The 19945-nt window shown below is 33.3% G+C and overlaps 1 pseudogene; it reads left to right on the top strand.

The window, feature by feature from the left end:
- Positions 1-2828: 2828 nt before the first annotated feature.
- LOC123231738 lies at positions 2829-3483 on the top strand (annotated as a pseudogene).
- Positions 3484-19945: the final 16462 nt, after the last annotated feature.

Here is a 19945-nt window from a genome sequence, read left to right as displayed (position 1 = left end):
TCTGAGTCATCTCTGTTCCCATTTAAACCTGTGATGTTGCATAGATATTCCCTTATAAAGAATTTTTTAGTAACATCAAAACCTTTTTCCTTCAAGGGTCACCAAGATGGTGGAGCTTAAAAAGCACTCTGTCCAGCTCTTGCTCCTCCAAACAACTTTTAAATAACACCTAAAATAGAATTCTTGAGTGACAGAGCCAATTAAAGGTCAGAGTGAGACATTCTCCTACCTAACACAACTTAGTCAGAAGTCAGAAAGAGATCTGTGACACAGGGGAGGAAGCTATGGATACAGGGGTGGAGGCTACAGTGGTCAGACTAGGTGGTGGCAATAGAAGAAAGCCCTGTGACTAGAAGAGAGAGTGAGACTGATAACTTTGAAAGAATCTGATTCACTTAAAGCCAATAAAGTCCCTTCAAGTCATCACTTGGTGATATCATTGGTCATCTTTGAAACAAGGCAGAGGAGTAGCCTATAGCCCCTTCTGGGAAGATGATACATATATCTTCAAAGAACTTAATCCGTTATTAGGTCAGTTAGAGTGAGTCTAAATAGAAAAAGAATTCAGGAATGAATTGATCATGTTAGGATAATGTAAAAAAATAATTGATAGCTAAGAAAGAGTGATGCTTTGGGAGAAGGGAAAATCATGAGGAAGAATGAGGAAAATTATTTCACATAAAAGAGGTGAGAAAAGAACAGCTTTTACAGTGTATGAGGAAATGAGAGGCAGAGCAATCTAAATTGGCTCAAAGAGGGAAAATATATGTATATATTAAACTGGTAATAGAAATATATCTTACCAAGTAGGGAAATTAAAGGGTAAGGGAACAAAAGAGAGGAGAGGGAGGAGGTTATAAAAGGGAGGGCAAATAAAAGAAGGCAGTGCTTTCCACCCCACTGAGCCCACATTTAATATTTAAGTCAACTTCCCTGGTTTTCCCATAATAAAGCAAAAGAAACTAGAGAAGAGGGACATGATAAAAAGAAAGAGGACAGTTAGAAGAAAATAGGGTGGAAAGAAGTGCACAGTTGGTAGTCAAAACTATGAATGTGAATGAGATGACCTCACCCATAAAATGGAAGCAGAGAGCAGAATGGATTAGAAACCAGAAGCCAACAATATGTTGTTTAAAAGAAACACACTTGAAAAAGAAAGACATGCAAAAGTTAAAATAAGGGACAGGAGCAGAATCTATTATGCTTCAACTGAAGTAAAAAAGGCTAGGGTATCAATCATGATCTCAGGTGAAACAAAAGCAATAGCAGACAAAATTAAAAGGAATAAGCAGGGAAACTACATCTTGCTAAAAGATACTGTATATGATGAATTAACATCCATATTAAAATATATGCATCAAATGACATTGCATCCAGATTCTTAAAGAAAAACTAAATCAATTAAAGGAGGAAATACACAGTTAAGCTAAACTAGTGAGGGGCTTCAACTTTCTCCTCTGAAAGTTCAGTAAGTAAAACTGCAGAGATCCACGTCTGCATTAACAGGAATTTGAATGGTTCTAATGGCATCGGTGATAAGAATGAAGCAGAAATTGAGAACTGTCAAGCTAACACATTATCTCATGACTGCTCCAACAGCCCCTGAGTTGTGCTTTATTTTATACATTTTTTCCAAGAGCATTTTTTCTACAAAGTACATTTGAAATCAAAGCTGTATAGAAACTTAAGGTTATAAGAATTACATCACAGTTGGCATATAACACAAATTTTTTCTCATGTAGATTATACCTGGACGAGACAGTGTTCAAGGTTAAAGGATGAGCCTTACTTTATCTAAGTTTCATTTTAGTAAAAGCTTTCCATACTTCAAAAGGTATGTTAAAGAATGAGCCTTTAAGATTGTGGGATACAGCTGGGTTTGGGAAGGTACTAAAATGGGAATGGAATTTGCTTGGCTCTGCCATGCTGCATCCTTGGGACATCTGTAGCAGAGAGAAAAAAGATACAAGCAGCTTCTGCTATTTTCTGCTGAGGGAAAGGGCTGTTCAGTCATTAAATGCTCGTTTACTATAGAGTACTTAAGGGCTTTCTATAGGACTTGAGGTTGTCCTAAAAATCTAGATTATAATACTTTCAATAATAAAAAGTATTGATCAGAAGGGATTCACAGCTAGGGGTTGGATTAGGTAAACCATCCATCCTGTGGCCTAATTTTCAGGCCACAAGTATCAGCACAGGGCTTTGCCATCTGTATTGATTTTGATGGCACTCTGATAAAGACCCCATTTTTCTGAGTGGCTCCCAGCATATAATCATAAATTAAATAAGAAAGGGGAAATAAGTAAAATCTTAGAAAACCCTCTGAAAAAATGGAATGAGAATAAAAATTATACCTTTTTCTTAGTCGTATGTAGCACGTTCATCAAAATCAGCCATTTATCAGATCACAAAAACCTTACTACCAAATGCAGAAAAGCAGAAATATTAAATGTACCCTTTTCACATTCAGTAAAGGATGATGGAAGTATAGATACTAAATAGAACTAAACAATCTAATCCAAAAGAATGAGTGGGTTAAAGAATAAATCACAGAAATAATCATAATTTCATTAAGGGGAATTACAATGAGACACCATTCCAAAATTTGGTGAATAAAGCCAAAATGGAAGTTAGGGGAAAATTTCTATCTCTAAATTTACACATCAATAAAATAGAAAAAGATTAGGTTGGTGAAATAGGTATGTAACCAAAAAAAAAAGAGAGAGAAAGAAAGGAAGAAAGAAAGAAAGAAAAAGAAGGAAGAAAGAAAGAGAGAGAGAAAGAATAAATTAAAAATTCCTTATGTAACACCAAAAGGAAAATCCTGGAAATCAAAGGGGAAATTAATAAATAAAACTAGAAACATTTTTATAGGAAAGCCCTACAAAATAGATGTCATTGGTTAATTTGATTAAGAAGGAAGAAGGGAAATATCACTTTCTATACTGTTGAGAATGCATTATTTCCATTAAGTCGAGTGACTTCCTCCCTATGGCCCTCTTTCTCTTTAGCTGCCTGAATGTCACCATCATAGGTCATATGCATGCTCCTGGGAAAGGCCTGTCCCAGTCCATTCTGCCTTCTACAGCATGCCCATGTGGCTAAATCTCACCTTGTACAAAGTGAAGGAGCAGATATACAAGCTGGCCAAGAAGGTCCTGATGCCCTCCCAGATTGGTGTGATCCTGAGAGATTCTCAAATGTGTGGCACAAGTGGTATTTGTAACTGGAAACAAAATTTTGAGAATCCTGAAGTCCAAGGTACTTGCCCCTGATCTTCCCTTGGAGTTTTATCACTTGATTAAGAAACCTGTTGCTGTACACAAGCATCTTGAGAGAAATACAAAGGATAAGGATTCTAAATCCCATCTGATTCTGAAGGAGAGCCGAGTTCAACTTCTGACTCTGTACTATAAGATCAAGAGAGTGTTCTCACCTAATTAGAAGTACAAGTCATTCGTAACTTCTGCTCCGGTTGCATAAATTTTGGCTTATATTGTACTTAAAATAATAAAATTACATCTAACTGAAAAAAAGGAAGAAAGGAAAATTACAAGTATTGAAAATAAATAGGATGAATGCACTGATAATTGCAAAATTAAAGCATATATTAGTAGTTATTTTGCCCAATTATATTCCAATAAAACTGACAGTCTAAGTAAAATGGAATAATGTTCATGAAAAAAGATAAATTTCCCAGAATAACAGAACAGGAAATAGGATACTTAATGATTTCTTAAGGAAAAAATAGAACAAGTCAAAATTGAACTCCCTATGAAAAAATTTTCTAATAACCAATGAATTTGCAAATGAATTCTATCAAATATTTGAGGAATAATAATCAAAATACTATTTAAATTATTTTTAAATGAGTAAATGATTCCTGCAAAATTAATTTCACAAAAATATGGTTTTGATAACTAAATCAGTGAGAGCAAATAAAAGAAAAAAGAAATCAATTTCCTTAATGAATGTGAATGCAAAATTTTTGAATAAAATACTAGAAAAGGGATTAAAGCAATAGATCACAAAGATAACACACAGTGACTGTGAGTCTTGCTTAACTTGTGGGTCATTAACTGGGGTGAGAGGACTAGCTAGGATCAGTAGGGTCAAAAGATAGACTTAAAGGCAGACACAAAGTCCCCTTGTGACAAAGTGATAAATTTTAGTGATTTGGGATACATACTTTATAGGGAAAATGATGTAGGCTAAGGGATAAGGTAAACCTTTTGCAGAAACAATGGTTAGTAATGATTTACAAGATAGAGACAATGGATATAGATTACCTTAGTGCCTCTAAACAGAGTTTTCTATAGGATGATAAAACACAGGTAAATATGTAACCATCTAATAGAGTTTCTCATAGAATTCCTGAATTAGTAATTTCTTGGAAGGGCATTTAGTATTTGGGGAGGAATTGGATTAAGTTCTCTTGCTGGGGACAGGGGAGCTACATGTCTGACTACTTCTAAACTATAGCTATTATTTTACTGGGGCCTTCTCTTACTACTGGGGGCTACAAGTGACTAGGAAAGCTTCATGCTACGAAGGCAGGGTTAGTATGATATATAATAAAATACCAATTTTATCTACATTAACTTACTTATATAGTGAGATACCAATTAAACTATGAAATAATTATTTTATGGTGCTAGAAAAATAACAGAATTCATCTGAAAGAACTACAAATAAAAAATAACAAGGGAATCAATGAAAAAATTTTTTCAGACAGCCTAGCAGTTTCATATGTAAATTATAAAGTGATAATCATCAAAATAATCTGGTACTGTTTAAAAACAGATTTGTTGATCCAGTGAAATAGTTTAGAATTATATACTCTATAGTAAATTACTTTGATGATTTAGTGTTTGATGAACTCAAAGATCCCAGCTTTTGATGTAAGAACTCACCATCTGACAAAAATTATTCAGAAAACTAGAAAGCAATTTGGCAGAAAGTCGGCAAAGATCAGCATCTCACACCGTATACCAAGATAATGTTAAAATGGATAAATGATTTAGGCATAATGGATGATAGTATATGTAAATTAGGAGATGATGCGAAAAATATATCTGTCAAACCTCTGAATAAATGAAGAATTTATGATTAAAGAAGAGATAGATAGGATCAAAGAAAGATAAATAGATTATTTTGATTACATTCAATTAAAAAGGTTTTGCACATGCACAAAAACCTAAAGCTGCCAAAATTAAGAAAGAAAAGAGAAAATGGGAAAAATTTATAGATAGTTTCTCTGATAAAATGTCATTTCTCAAAAATATTAAGAATTCAGTCAAATTTCCTTATTTTATTTTTTAAACAAAAACCCTTAACTTCTGTCTTAGAATTGATACTATTGGTGCCAAAGCAGAAGAGAGTTAACAGTTGGACAATGAGGGTTAAGTGACTTTCCAGGTTCACACAGCTAGGAAGTATCTGAGGCCAAATTTGAACTCTAAACTTCTCATTTCATTGTCTTTATCCACTGAATCACTGAGCTGCAGCACCCTCCCCCCGAATCAAGTTTATCAAAATAAAAGCCATTTCCCATTTGATAAATGATCAAAGGATATAAACAGGAAGTTTTCAGAAACCAAAATGAAAATATCAATAATCACCTAAAATGCTCTAAATCACTATTGATGAGAGAAATACAAATTAAAACAACTCATGTACGATTTTACACCTATCTGACTGGCAAAAACATGACAGAAAAGGAAAATGACAAATGCTGAAAGGTGTGTGAAAAAAATTGGAGTTGTAAACTAATACAACTATTCTGGAGAACTATTTGTAACTATGACCATAGGTCTATATAACTTTGACCCAGCCCTACCATTACTAGGTTTTTATACCAAAGAAACTCAAGAAAAAGGAAATGGACGTATTTGTTTAAAAAAATATTTATAGTAACTCTTTTTGTGGTGGCACATAATTGGAAACTGAGGTGATGTCCATCTACTGGTGAATGATTAAACAAGTTTTGGTATATGATTATGAATGAATACTATTGTTCTATAAGAAATAATAAGCAGGATGGTTTTAGAAAATCTTGGAGAAACTCATATAAACTCTTGCAAAGCAATGTGAGCAAATCGAGAAAATACTGTATCATATACAGTAATATCAATAGAAAAAGGATGATGGACTCTGAAATATTTAGCTATTCTGATCAAGAAAATTATATGATTCCAAAGAATGCATGATGGAAAATATTATCCATTTCCAAGGAAAGAACTAATGAACTCTGAATGTAGATTGAAGCATAGGATTTTTACTCTATTTCCCAACTTTTAAAAAATATGTTTTCTTTTACAGCAGTGCACATATGGAAATATGTTTTGCATTACTTCATATGTATATTCAATATAAAATTGCTGTCCTTCTTAAGGAGTGGGGAGGTCTTGGGAGGGAGAGACATAATTTGTTGCTCAAAATTTTCTAAATGAATATTAAACATTTTTGTATATAAAATTGGGAAATAATGAAATAAATCACAACATATTGAAAAATATATTATGTCATTACATTTTTGTGGTAACTCATATTGTTGTATCCCTGTTGCTTTGCTCATAATACATACTCACTAAATGTTTATTGAATTAATGAATGTTGTATGTTTAATCATGTCCCAGGAATTTAATAAATCTGCTTCTATGTTAGTAATACTCAATTTGTTTAATCAGTTTGAATCAATGGTAACTTCATAAGCATATAATGACTTTCAATTGTGAGCTCTATGGACCTGTCAGATCTATTGATTACCATTATTTAAAAAATTGATCTTGTAATCTGTTCAGCCCACTCAGAACTGAGTCTGCTTCGCTAAAAGTTTACTTTAAGTTTGTGTTTTATTTTTAAGGTAGCTTTAAGTTTGTTAGAGCTTCTCACAACAACTCTGTGAAGTAAGTGATAATAAGAGCTAACATTTATCTATATTCACTTTAAGGAATGCAGAGTGCTTTAATAATATTATCTTAAGAATTTTGATCCACATTCTCTAGATAAGGAAATTTAGGCTATAATCATAGAACTGAGACTTTAGACTTGTCTGTGATCTTGAAGTGATCATAAATTGAACTGATTTGAACCTGTTTCTTCACCAAGTCAGGAGAGTCGAGCTCTCTTATTTACTCGAATGTTAACTCATTTACTCTGAAATGCATCCTTTTTGTAGGTTACCAGTGTTGCAATTCAATATTTCAATAACACATCTTCCAAGAGTGTCTAATACTCTAACTGTTATTAGTTCATTTAAGACTGTGGTTATTGACCTTGTAGGTATATCTGATTCCCTCCTCTGCTGATTTATGGGGTTTATATTAGAAGTATAAGAATAATTTCTCCAGGTTCCCAATTTAGAAAATACTAACATTTAGGTAGAATTTGGATGCTTCGCTTTTACATTTATATCTATCACTGGTTACCCACTTGATTCTTTGTGAGTGAGGCAATATTCAGGTTACTGGAAATGTTTGGTTGATGAACTAGATTGTGTTGTTGATAGGCACCATGATGAGAAGTTAGGAGGATGGACAGCTCATTTCATAGAACTTTAATGATTTGTGAAGATGGCTGCAATTTGTGGTATTGGCTGTTTTTGTTTTTTTTTTATTCTGAGAGAGTTGTAAGGCATTTTTATTCTCTCCCTCCTCTGCCAGAGCTCATTCTCCCTTTCTCTTTATTTTTTAGGCTGGATGCAACTAGACTTTCTATTTTTTTCTGACTCATCCCTTGCTTTTCCCATTCCTTCCTCTTTGCTGCCTCTCTCTGGTTCTGACTAGCTCCTAGCTTTATACCAGCTCTTCAGGGCTCCACCAAGTCTCTGGTCTGATCGAACAGACTTTCCACACTACTTAATTCAAATGTTTTTGATTAAAGGAGGTGTTCAGGCCTTGTTCCCACTTAGTTCTGATTGATCCAATCAAGGAGTATTCTAGGCAAATAAAGGTAATTACCTTTAAGTAGGATGGCTGCAATCAATGGACCCCACTCCCTTTCAAAAGGAACATGAGAATCTCTTATGTCAAGATTCCCTATAAAATCTGAATTTTTCTTATGTAAACACTTAACAAATCCATTCTTAATTATTTCATTTCATCTGACTTTAAGGGCTTTGCTAGAAATGTAGATTTCCAATCACAGCATGAAACAATTGATGGACCTATCTGCTATAAAGAGAAAGAATAAAATTATAGGATTCAAACCCTCTCAAGGGCTATAAAATAAAAAATAAGTGGTAATCACTAAATGAGACATAAAGTAAAAAAAAAGACTCTCAGCAACAAATATAGCATTGTAAGCAAAACAAAAAATAAGGTTGTTCACATATATGAATACCTATATGGGGATCCATAAAGTAAGCAAAAAGAAGTCATAGTAATTAATATAAAAATGATAGAATATAATGAATGATTGACCATTTTACTTGCATTAACACAGATGAAACAAAATATGGATGCATAGTTCTGCACATTAGAAATGCTTGATCAAAGCAATATATCTCTGTTATGCAGCAATAATTTCTTGCCAACATAGTGTCTCATGGCAGACAGTCATGCCAGTACCTAGAAAGGAAATCATATCCCAGTTATTCTAATAAAAGGAACTACAGATAAAAAAATAAATAAACAAAAACATGGCCCAGTACTTGAAGAAGTTACTAGATGTGAAGAAATTCACTCCTCAAATGGCAGGCTTTATGTTGGATCCATAAAAATATGAGCACTGTAACTTGCCCAGGAAAAAAGAAACACTGTTTGAAATGACCTTTAGAGCATCTGCTTTAAAAGCCTTTTATAGCCAGCTGTCTTTCTACTATATATTGCCAGAAGAAAAAAAAAGTCAAAATGACCTCTCCCTATGGTAGGCTCCTGACAGGTATGGAGAAAATTACTATTGTTCATCTTTCAATTTCAAATGTTGTTTTGTTTGTGATTTTATATGGTTAGAAGTCACACAAAATGGCTCATTCATCCAGTGTCTTTTTCCAAGAAGTAAAGAATGGTTATTGTGAACATAGTGGAGCTTCAATAGCCCAATATTTAATTAGCTATTTAATTGATTTATTTGGAACCTTTATGCTCCTTTTATTACCTAAGGTCCTCCATGCCAGTGATTTCTAAAGTAGAGATCAGTGCATCTTGGGAGGAAGACCAAAGTGTGTGTGTGTGTGTGTGTGTGTGTGTGTGTGTGTGTGTGTGTGTGTGTGTATGTATCTAACTTGATTGAATAATTCATCAGAAAGTTGGAAAATGGGTTTTACCCCCATCCCTTATTATTGTTAAGTTGTTTTTCAGTCATGTGTAACTCTTGGTGACCTTATTTGGGATTTTTGTGGCAGATATTGGAATGCTTTTCCATTTTCTTTTCCAGCTCATTTATAGATTAGGAAACAGAGGCAAACAGTATTAAGTGACTTTCCCAGGGTCATGTAACTAGTAAGTACCTAAAGCTACATTTGAATCCCAATATCCCCAACATAGCCAATTATGTGGTTTTTCTCCAAAATATTCATGCCTACTCCTTAGCCATTATATACAAATCTCTCCCATTTTCCACTTCCCATTTCTAGTAGTTGCAAAAATTGTCAACTTTCCATTTTCTAAGCCAGATTTTGATCCTCCTAGACATTTTTTAAACCTAAATCCCCTCCTCTATGGTGGATATGGGGAGGAAGGAAGAAGCGATTATTGATAAAGATACTCAAACAAAAAATGTTGGAGACGACTAGGTTAACTAAAAGTAAGTAATCCATAAATTTTATATTCCTTAATCTCCTTCTGTGTGACTTAGGGATCCTAAAGTTGTACTATGTATTCCAGGGTCTTTAATGTTCTTTCAAGCTCATTAAGAATTTTCCTATTTTGAGTTTTCTTTTGCAAAGTTTGTCCTTTGCAGCTACAGTGCACTCTCTCCTCTTAAAACCCTTAGCTTCTTTCAAGGATCATCTCATCTGCTAATTCATCCAAGAAGCTCCTTCAAGGAATATACAATTTTCCAACTTAGTTTTTATACCTTTAGTGCCTATTATATTTAAGGGATAAAAATTATTAAAGTGTTAGACTAAATTTATGAGAAATGTGGTTGCCTTAATTATTACTAAAGTCAGAATGACTTTTTAGCAATTTATTTATAAAATAGAGGGAAAGAGTGAGAGTAAGGAAATCTGAGAGAGAAGATAATTGCTCTGGTCCAGTCCAAACCAGATAGGACTTCAAAGGCCCTAGCAAAGGGGGCCCAGAGGTAAATTACACAAAAGTATTAGCCATGAGGCCTCCTCCAAGATGAGGGGCTTCTCTGGAGGCTAGTACCTCTCAGAAAAAGACAGGAAAGGTAGTCAGGTTTTTTTCCACTCACCCACGTGGTAGTTCTAAGGGGAAAAATCGAATTGCAGTTCAAGGTCCCAAATTGGAGCTCCTTCAAGTTCAAGTTGAAGGCTAAAGACCTTCTCATAGGAAGTTCTTGCCACTTTTAAAGACCATTCCTTTTGTCACTTCCTGTGCCTTCCTTCCACTTTAAGTGGACCAATTACAGCTTTGCTTTGCTTAGGACTGCCCAGGAGGCAGTCAGTTGATTCTAATTTGTCACCCACTATTGCACATGTGGGTCACAGACCTTCCCATATTTAAGTATAAGTGGAGTGTATACATTTCTGGTGATTAAATCTAAAAATGGGCACATCTTTTACCTCATATGTATCAGGAATTGAAATTAATTGGAGAAGCTTCTAATAAATGGAAAGGTATTATGCAGGTTTTCCTTAGAAGGATGAATTAAAGTCGAATCAAAAAGCATTTATTAAACATCTACTAAGTGTTAGACACTGTGTTAAGGGTTGGTGGGCATATGAAGTTGTAAGATATCTTCTAGCATGTTAACATATCTAATGTTAGTTCTGGGGTATAGCTAAGATGATGGAGTAGAGAAAGAATGAGAAACCTGAGTTCTTACAACATTACCCTCCAAACAACTCATAAAAACCTCCTTAAATAGAATTCTGGAGTAGCAGAGCCAACAAAAGGTGAGAGTGAGACATTCTTTCTTCCTCTCATCCAGAGTTCTCTATATTGATGAAATTATGGGTGAGTTCTAAATTTTCTTAAATGATGGCTAATTGTGGGAAAACATCCTAGGTAAAAACATATTAAACCCCAAGGACAAATAGTTTATATGAATATCTACTAAGTTTATATGAATATCTACTAAGATAATATGAATATCTGGAGTAAATTAAAGGAAACTTCATTTAAAATATCTTTGGAAATTTTATACTTCTTTCACTTAGAATTTTACTTAGAATTGCCCTCCTATTTTTAAACCCTCAACCCCTTTTTATCACTGACAGTTTTTTGTAAATCAATGGACTTGGACTATTACTTTTTCACTTAGTAAAAACATTCTATATTGATTCCCCTGACTCTAGTGTATCACTAATCTAAACCAATTCCCACAAGCCCCCAAATTAATCTTTTTCAAACATAGGTTTGTCCATGCCATTCTTATACTCAAAAACTTACCCTAGTTCCCTATTGCTTCTAGGATACAAAACAGACTCCTTACTGGGACTTAAGACATCCCACAATATGGCTCCCAACTATCTCATCAGCCTTATTCCATACTACTCACTTTCAGGAACTCTATATTTTAGTTTACTGAACTATAAGACTGTCCTCAAACTCAATTCTTGGTCTATTGCTTCTATATTCAAGCATGTCATTCTCCAGTTCTAGAATGAAATAATGGAAATCTAATCTCCATTTTTCTGAATCTTTGTCTCTCTGCAAGGCTTATTGTAGGTGTACTTGCTTTGTGAAGCTTTTTTCCAAGGTATCTACTTCATTACTTACCTTTATCAGTTTTCCTGGGGTCATGGGCAACTTTCCAATATATTTATTTGTGCAGATCTTATGTGTCATCTCCTCAGGATAACAGAAGAATCTCTAAGTCAAGGATCATTATTTTTAATTCAGGTTCCATAGTATTCCCAGAAACTACCCAAAAGATTTGTCCATATTAAATGCTTAGGAAATGTTTATTGAATTCATTTTAGCATATAAAGAAATGTTTGAGTATATATCTTCTGTATATATCTTCCAATCCAGCCTAGCAAGACATAAGTTAAGGTCACAAGGTAAGCAGCTTGAGAGCAGGCATCATTTGCTCCAATCTGTAATGTGGACCTGCATTATCTCTGTCAAACAGTTTGGGTCATTGTGGCAAACTGAAAATGAAAGTTGTCTCAGAAAGTGAATTAACTCATATTCATCATTTATCTACTGTTTCAATAAGTAGAACTCTACTTTTTGACCTGTTTTAATTGAGGGTTAGGAGGTAGAAAATAGAATGAGGGGATAGAAGGAAAATATATTCTTATTTAACTTAATCTTAGATGTACTTATTAAATAGTTTTCATTTAAAAGGGATAACACCAATGCAAAGCCAATGAAAAAAATATGCATTCTCCTGCATATTAATACAACCCTTCATAAACCCAATTCCCCTTGAGTTACCTTATAGGACAGACAGGGGCAAAATCTGTCTTACTTGGAATGATGATAGCTAAACTCACATAGCTCCAACAGATTATTAAATCCATGTCTCAGACTGTGTGATTTTTTTTAAGGCTAAACTGAAGTGTGACTTGGTTACACACTCTCAGCTTTCCCAGCAAAGGGACTGCTTTGCATGCTTTAGATATCATCTGCGCTTCTGCCTGTGACAAGATCATCTTACCAATGCTGACCTCTCTGATCACTCTCAATAAAGTGGAGGACATTTTAAACCCCTTCCACATAAATTTTACAAGGGAATAAACAGAAGAAGAAATTAGGCATTAAATTCACTTCCTATAGGAATTTTCTGATTTTTCAGAGGTAACGAACTGAGAAGTTTTAGATGATAGATCAGAGAAGTTACTTTTATTTAGGAGTATTCTTTGTTATTCAAGCTAACTCAGACATGAAAAAATAAAGAAGTCTTGCCAAGATGTGTGTTGTTGTAGTTAATAATGAGGCCATAATTAAGGAGTCTCTTTCATGTGGTTTAAAGCTGATGCCTGACCTATCTTCGGACTGCTGTAATCCGATGAGACTGTTCTTTGCCTTCTAATCATTTCTAATATATCATTAATAATGAGCATCCCACTAGAGTGTTTATGTGACTTTCACAAACAGGAAGGCAACTGGGAGAAAATGCTCTCCTAGCTATGAGAACTTCCAGAATCCCAACCGAGATTCTGCTTTTGCTCAGAAGACAGTTCTATGTAAATGGACCCTTTCCTTTTTCCTATGTAAACTTCCTTCCCCCCAAAATTGTCCCAATTCAGGCACAAATAACTGTAAATTATTGGGCACAATGATGAAAAAAATTGGGGATAGGGTCTTCCATAATGGATGAAGGACCCTTTGTACAAATTTCTTAACTAACTACGTACTAGGGGTATCTATTTTGTGCTTTCTCCTCCATTACCCTTTTATCCCCTTTCTTTTTCTTAAATAAATTTTAATCGATGTATTATTTAACCATAATTTGCTCCAGGATATTTTTCTCTATTTATATCAGGAAGTAAAAGTAGTATTTTTTTCCAAAAGAAAAAAAAAGAAATAGCAAAGAAGAAAAATCACCATCATGAATGAATACATCAATGTTTGAAGCATGTGCAGACCTAAACTTATATATCTCCCACTTTGGTAGAGGGTGAGGTTGAGGTGTCTTTTCATATCTCTTTGTTACAGCCATTCTTGTTCTTCATGATTCTGTGACATTTTATTTTTAATTTTTATTTGTGGTTTTTCTTTCTATTTACATTGTTAATAATTGCATATGTATGAATATAATGTATTGGATTCTTTACAAAACTCTGAATTAGTTCGCACATTATTTTCCATGCTCCTTTTTATTCATCACATTTATAATTTCTTAGAGTACAATAATATATAATATTATATTCATGTGCTATACTTCCTTTAGCTATTCCCCAATTTTTCATCATTTAGAAAAGTGCTACTATAAATGTTTTAACATGTACATGATGGCTATTCTCATCTATTATCTCTTTTTGATATTAGCCAGTGAAATCTCTAGGTCAAAGGTCATTTTATTTGCATAATTCCAAATTATTTTCCAAAAAGTTTGCACTTTTTGACAGCTCCATCAACAAAGACCTAGTGTCCCTAATTGCAAAAAAAATTCCTCCACTATTCTTGTCTTTTGCTATTTTTGCCAATTTTCAAGCTGTAAGGTAAAACGTGTTGTTTTGATTCGCATTTCTCTTGTTATTAATGATTTAGAGCATTCTTCCCTAAGATCATTAATAGTTTTCAATTCTTGTTTTCATAGATACTATTTGTTCTATCCTTTGATTGCTTATCTTTTGGAGAATAGATTTTGGTATTATATATTTTGCATACAAAACCTTTATTAGAGAAATTTGTTACAAAGAATTTTCCCATTTGATGGCTTCTCTTTTTTCTAAGTACATTAATTTTCTTTATGCAGAAGTTTTTCAATTTTATTTAATCAAAACCATCTATTTGATCTTCTAAAATTACCTCTATCCCTTTTTTTAATCTGTTAATAATGTTTTATTAAGAACCTGGTATATTCCAGGCACTGTGCTATGACATGGAGATATGAAGTTAAAAGACAGTTCCTGCTCTACAGGAGTTCACAATCTAATGAGGAAGAAAATATGGAAGCAACAATATATAAGCAATCTATATATAAGATTAATTGTATATAATCAACAGAGAAAGCAAAGAAGGATATGGAAAGGCTTTCTAAAGAAGGTTATATTTTATATAACACATGAAGGAATCCAGGGAATGGAAGAGGCAGAGATGAGCAGGAAGAAAATCCCAGAAATGTAGGATAGCTGAGGAAAAAGGTCAGAATCTAAAAACAGTGTCTTGTTCAAGGGTTCATGGGCCAGAAAGGAGGCCACTATCACGGTATCTCTAGGTAAGAGAAGGAGGCATAAAATGTAAAAAGACTAGAAACATATGGGACACTTTATGGAGTGGAGCTTACTAGAAGATTATGTAGGGTTTTAGAAGGCTAACTGGAAAATTTTGTATTTGATCTTATAAGTGATAGGAAGTCACCTGCTCTTTTGTACAATCAAATTGACAGGCGAGTCAAGCATGAATGAAACATCTGAATAACTTTTTTTTAATGGCTGCAAAGTTATTAGGATAAAAATACTCATCTTTTGGAAGTACCTACATCATAAATGGAATTATTCAGAATTTCTATTGGTCTAAGGGCACCATGAAAAAAATTATGGAGATACTAAAACTCATTCAGAAATTTTGGGAACTTTGTAAGGTTTTTAGTATAAATAAAGATTGCACTTTGTCAAAAGATTTTTCCACATCTATTGAGAAAGTCATGTGAATTTGGATACTTTGTTTTTGTATTTAATAGGACAAATTATGTTCATTATATTTCTAAAAATTAAATCTGCTTAAATCTCTGGTATAAATCCAAGTTGGTCACAATGAATAATTTGTTAGAAGAATCTCTGAAGTCTTTTTGATAGGATTTTATTTAAAATTTTTGAATTTATAGTCATTAAAGATATTGGTTTATAGTTGTTGTTCTATCCTTTGTCATTCCCTTATATGGTAGAATCAAATGGCTCTCACAAAAGGAATCTGGTAGTGTACTTTGTAATTTTTTTGAATAATTATATAATATGGATTTTAACTATTCTTTAAGGTTTTGATACATTTCTCTTCAGCCTCCATTAGAAGCATGAATCTTTCCACCAGCTAGTTCTATTTCCTTTTGCAAGATAGGATTTTTAAAGATCTTTATGTGAACTTCTATTAGATTGAATATTTTATATTTTGGAAGGCATAATTCACTTTTGTGTTCTTTAAAAATTCTTTTAACTTTTACCTTCTGTATTAGAATCTACATACTAAGTATCAGTTCCAAGGCAAAAGAGTGGTAAGTATTAGGCAATTGGGGTTAAGTGACTTGCCAAATGTCATACAGCTGGGAATGTCTGATTTGAAACCAGGACCTCCCACCTCTTGGCCTGGCTCTCTGTCCACTTAGCCGCCTAGCTTCTCCATTCATTTTAGTTCTTAACATAAAATGTGCAAAGTAAGTTTTTAATAATTTCTTCTGGTTTTGTTGTGATTTCAGTTTGTTCATTTGGTATTTAACTGATCATATTTTCTGCCCTCTTTTTAATCAGATTAGCCATAGGTTTATCAGTTTTGTCAGTCTTCTCAAAGAACCACTTTTTAGGTCTATTTATTATTTCTATTTTGTTCCCAATTTATTTTTCTTTTCTAATTATTAATATGCTCTCATTTGTGCTTAACTTCAAGTTTGTTTACTTGCTGACTTAATTTCTTTAAAATACATTTCCAATTCATCTACTTTTAATATATTTTGTTAGTGCATATTTGTAGAGATATGTTTTCCCCCAAGGACTCCTTTAACCACATCCCAGAAATTCTGTCGTATTTCTTCATCATTATTACTTTCTTCGTCCTAATACATACATGGTCAATATTTTTAATAAAAATTCCATGTTTTAATTCAAGAATATGAATATTTTAGCAGGCTTATTTAGGAGACACCATATGATTTATAGCTTTCGTTTTTCCAAATATTCATTCAATAATTGTTTTCATATTTGTTTATCATTCTATTAGATTTATTTAACATAGAGAAAGAGACATTGAAATACCTTGGCACTATTTTATGCTATCTAATGTCTTCTTGTAGTTTAGTTATTTTTCCTATGTGGATTTAGAATTTGGATCATGTAAGTTTAGTATTGATACTCTTTGATTGTCCATTATTCCTTCAGCATTATGTAATTTTCTTATTTATTAATTTTTATGTTATGGATACTTGTTTTTGCTTAGTCTGATGACATAAATGCAATTCCTTTTTTGGATTTGTCTCATGCATAGTAAATTTTTTTCATCCTTTCCTTTTTATTCTATAATGACTTTGTTTCTTAAATATATTTCTTCCAAGTAACATTGTGAAATCTTCATTTCTTATTTATTTGTCATTCTTTTAAAAATTCACATTTAAAATTATGAGTTAATTTCATATTTTATTTCATTTTAATATGATTTTTATTTCCAGTATAAGATATATCCTCTCTTTGACTTTATAAAAAACAGACCTCTTCAATGATTTTAGCTAAATTTTCTTTAAGGCAACCCTCTTTCCATTTTCCTTTGGCCTTTTTTTTCCCCTTTCCTCTTTTCATTTATAGTTTGTCATTGGAATTGTTCATTTTGACCATTATGTGCTTTAGAGTTTCAATCACAGATTTGCTGTCATTGTATTCTGGAGTAATCTATGGATTATTTTGACTGAGACTCTTCTGTGTTCATAAATTCTGGGAAGTTTTTTGTATTATTTTTTGCCTTATAGTGTTTATGTTTTCTGACTGTTATGTTCTTTTGAGAACCCTAGAGTCATTACTTTGTATTTATTAATTCTGTTTTCAAGATCAAGATGTTTTGCTTCTGTGAAGAAAATGATTTCTTTGGATATTATTTTTTGCTTCTTTTCTTCAATATAACACTTCATTTCTATATATTTACATTTGCAATATTTTGATTTCTTTTTCTTTGCTGAGTTTTGCTATCATGACTTCAATATTTTCTATTATGTCAATCCTATTGTGCAGGCCATCAATTCTGCTTTCAAAATTTTATTTAACTTTTAATCCAATTAAGAGTATCTTTCTGTGTTTTTATACATTCTTATGAATCCACAGAATCCTTTGCTTCATAAAATATTGAATCATTGTCCTTTGTCTATTAGTATTTATCCATAGCTGTTTGGATACTTACCAGTCTATAGGCCAAATTCTCTCTATTATCATATCTTTCATTTTGGTTTATCTGCCTATGCTCAAGGTTTTTAATTTAGATTTCTTTCTTTCTTCTGATATCTTTGGTAATCACAGTTATGTTATTTTCTGCCTTTATGTTTCTTTACAGACCATTTTTATATGATTTTTTGATCACAGTTTCCTTTGAGGATATACCTCAAAACTAATTCAGACTCCTTCTGTGCTGGGCAATTCATATTCATTAATCTCAGTTTTTGTACCAAGTGTTTTTTGGACCACTTATATTTTCATGTCCAAAATCATACTTTGAATTCTACCCTCATTCTAGGTGACTCTTCAGGATAATGCCACTAATACTTATGGAAAAATTCATCAACTTTTATATATCTTTTCCACTTAGCACAATTTCCCTTATATCATCATGTTATAATTTTCTCGTATTACTCATTTCTTTTCCCACTTCCCCCTCTTCCACTAATCTCCTTTTAAACTCTTCCTAGAATTCCTGTTTGGTTAGGGTCCAATTAGTATTTTCTTTGAAGCTTTTTATTTGTAGCTGTTTTCACATTATTGTCTTCTTGAATTTATGTCTTATCTTTCTTGCCACCATAGTAGCTTTTAATTATCAAATTAATTTTTTTTCTTATTTGCTCATTTTTCTTGCCTACTTTTGTTTACTTTGAACTTCATATTAAAGTTGAATACTACTCACTTAGGGGTGGAGAGGCACTGTTCCAAATTTTAGGCTTTTTAGTGCTGCTATTTTCAGAGTTAGTTTTTGGTAAGGGGAGGATCTGCAAGGTTTTAGTACTTCCAAGTTGGTGTTATCTTTGGAGAGTTATAGTCACTGCTCTTGTGGACTATGCTGTGGTCTTTACCCAAGAAGGTCCTCTAGTCCCCTACAGCTGCAGGAATGCAAGAGCTCTTCTTTGCTTCAGTACTGTGACAAGGGCACCTGCTCCCTTGTGATTGACTCCCTCAGTGCTCCTCTCTGACCTAGAACTATTACTCAGTACTATGTATAGGAAATAGAGTTGCCCATCAATGTCACTTCTACTCAGTGCCAGCAAGGGGTACACTATAGTACCCTTCTGACCAGTTGTACAACCCCCTTTCCATCTCTGGGGTTGGGGGTCCCAAGCTACTATTGTTTCTATAACCACTATTGCCACCTATGTATATTTGGCCTTGGAACTTTTTAGTGAGCAATATTCAACTTTAACATGAAGTTCAAAGGTTTCAGACCTTGCTTCACAGAATTTTTCTGCTGACCTGTCAAATTTTCTTACTCCAGAATAATGTATTACCCCAAAGTTTTATTGACTCTGCTACTCCAAAATTTCATTTGAGGCATTATTTTTAAGTTGCTTGGAAGGGAATTTTAGGAAAGTTCTGCCATGTGGCTGCCTGTAGTCCACCATCTTGCCTCTACTGTATACAACAATAATGATAATAGACTCAAATATATAATACATTACAGAGATTTTTTAAAAGTCCTACTAAGGATCTAAGAAGGATGATGCCTTCACTTGTAGAGTACAGCTCAACAAATTATTTGTGGGTCATGGAATGGGATAAGAGAAATGAGGTTAGGATCAGGAGGGTCAAAAGACAGACTTACAGACAGCTTACAGATAAACACAAGGTCTCATGATGATCATTGACAAAACATTAATAATTTGGGCTACATACTTATAGAGAAAATGAAGTAAGGCTAAAGAATTAGGTAAGCCTTTTGCAGGGAAAATGGTTAATAATGATTTACAAGATGGAGACAATAGATTTAGATTACCTCAGTGGCTCTTAACAGAGTTTTCTATAGGATAATAAATCACAGGTAAATATGTAACCATGTAGTCCATATTCTCAGGGAAATATTTGCTTCAGTGGGTTTGTCTAGAACAGCAAGTTATTTACCAAGTACATCAGAAAGGGGATTGAATTCTCATGTGAGGAAGCAGGCTATGTATCTGGCTATTTTTAAGCTATGGCTGTGATTTTACCAGGGTCCGCTCTCACTACTGGGGGCTACACACTATAATCAGGGAAGAGGGGATCAGGGCAGCCATTATGGAGAGTGTGACAATAGAATTTAGCTTTAAA

Source organism: Gracilinanus agilis, chromosome 1 (genome assembly GCF_016433145.1).
Source record: "Gracilinanus agilis isolate LMUSP501 chromosome 1, AgileGrace, whole genome shotgun sequence".
NCBI classification, from domain to species: domain Eukaryota; kingdom Metazoa; phylum Chordata; class Mammalia; order Didelphimorphia; family Didelphidae; genus Gracilinanus; species Gracilinanus agilis.
This window is presented reverse-complemented; position numbering and strand designations above follow the sequence as displayed.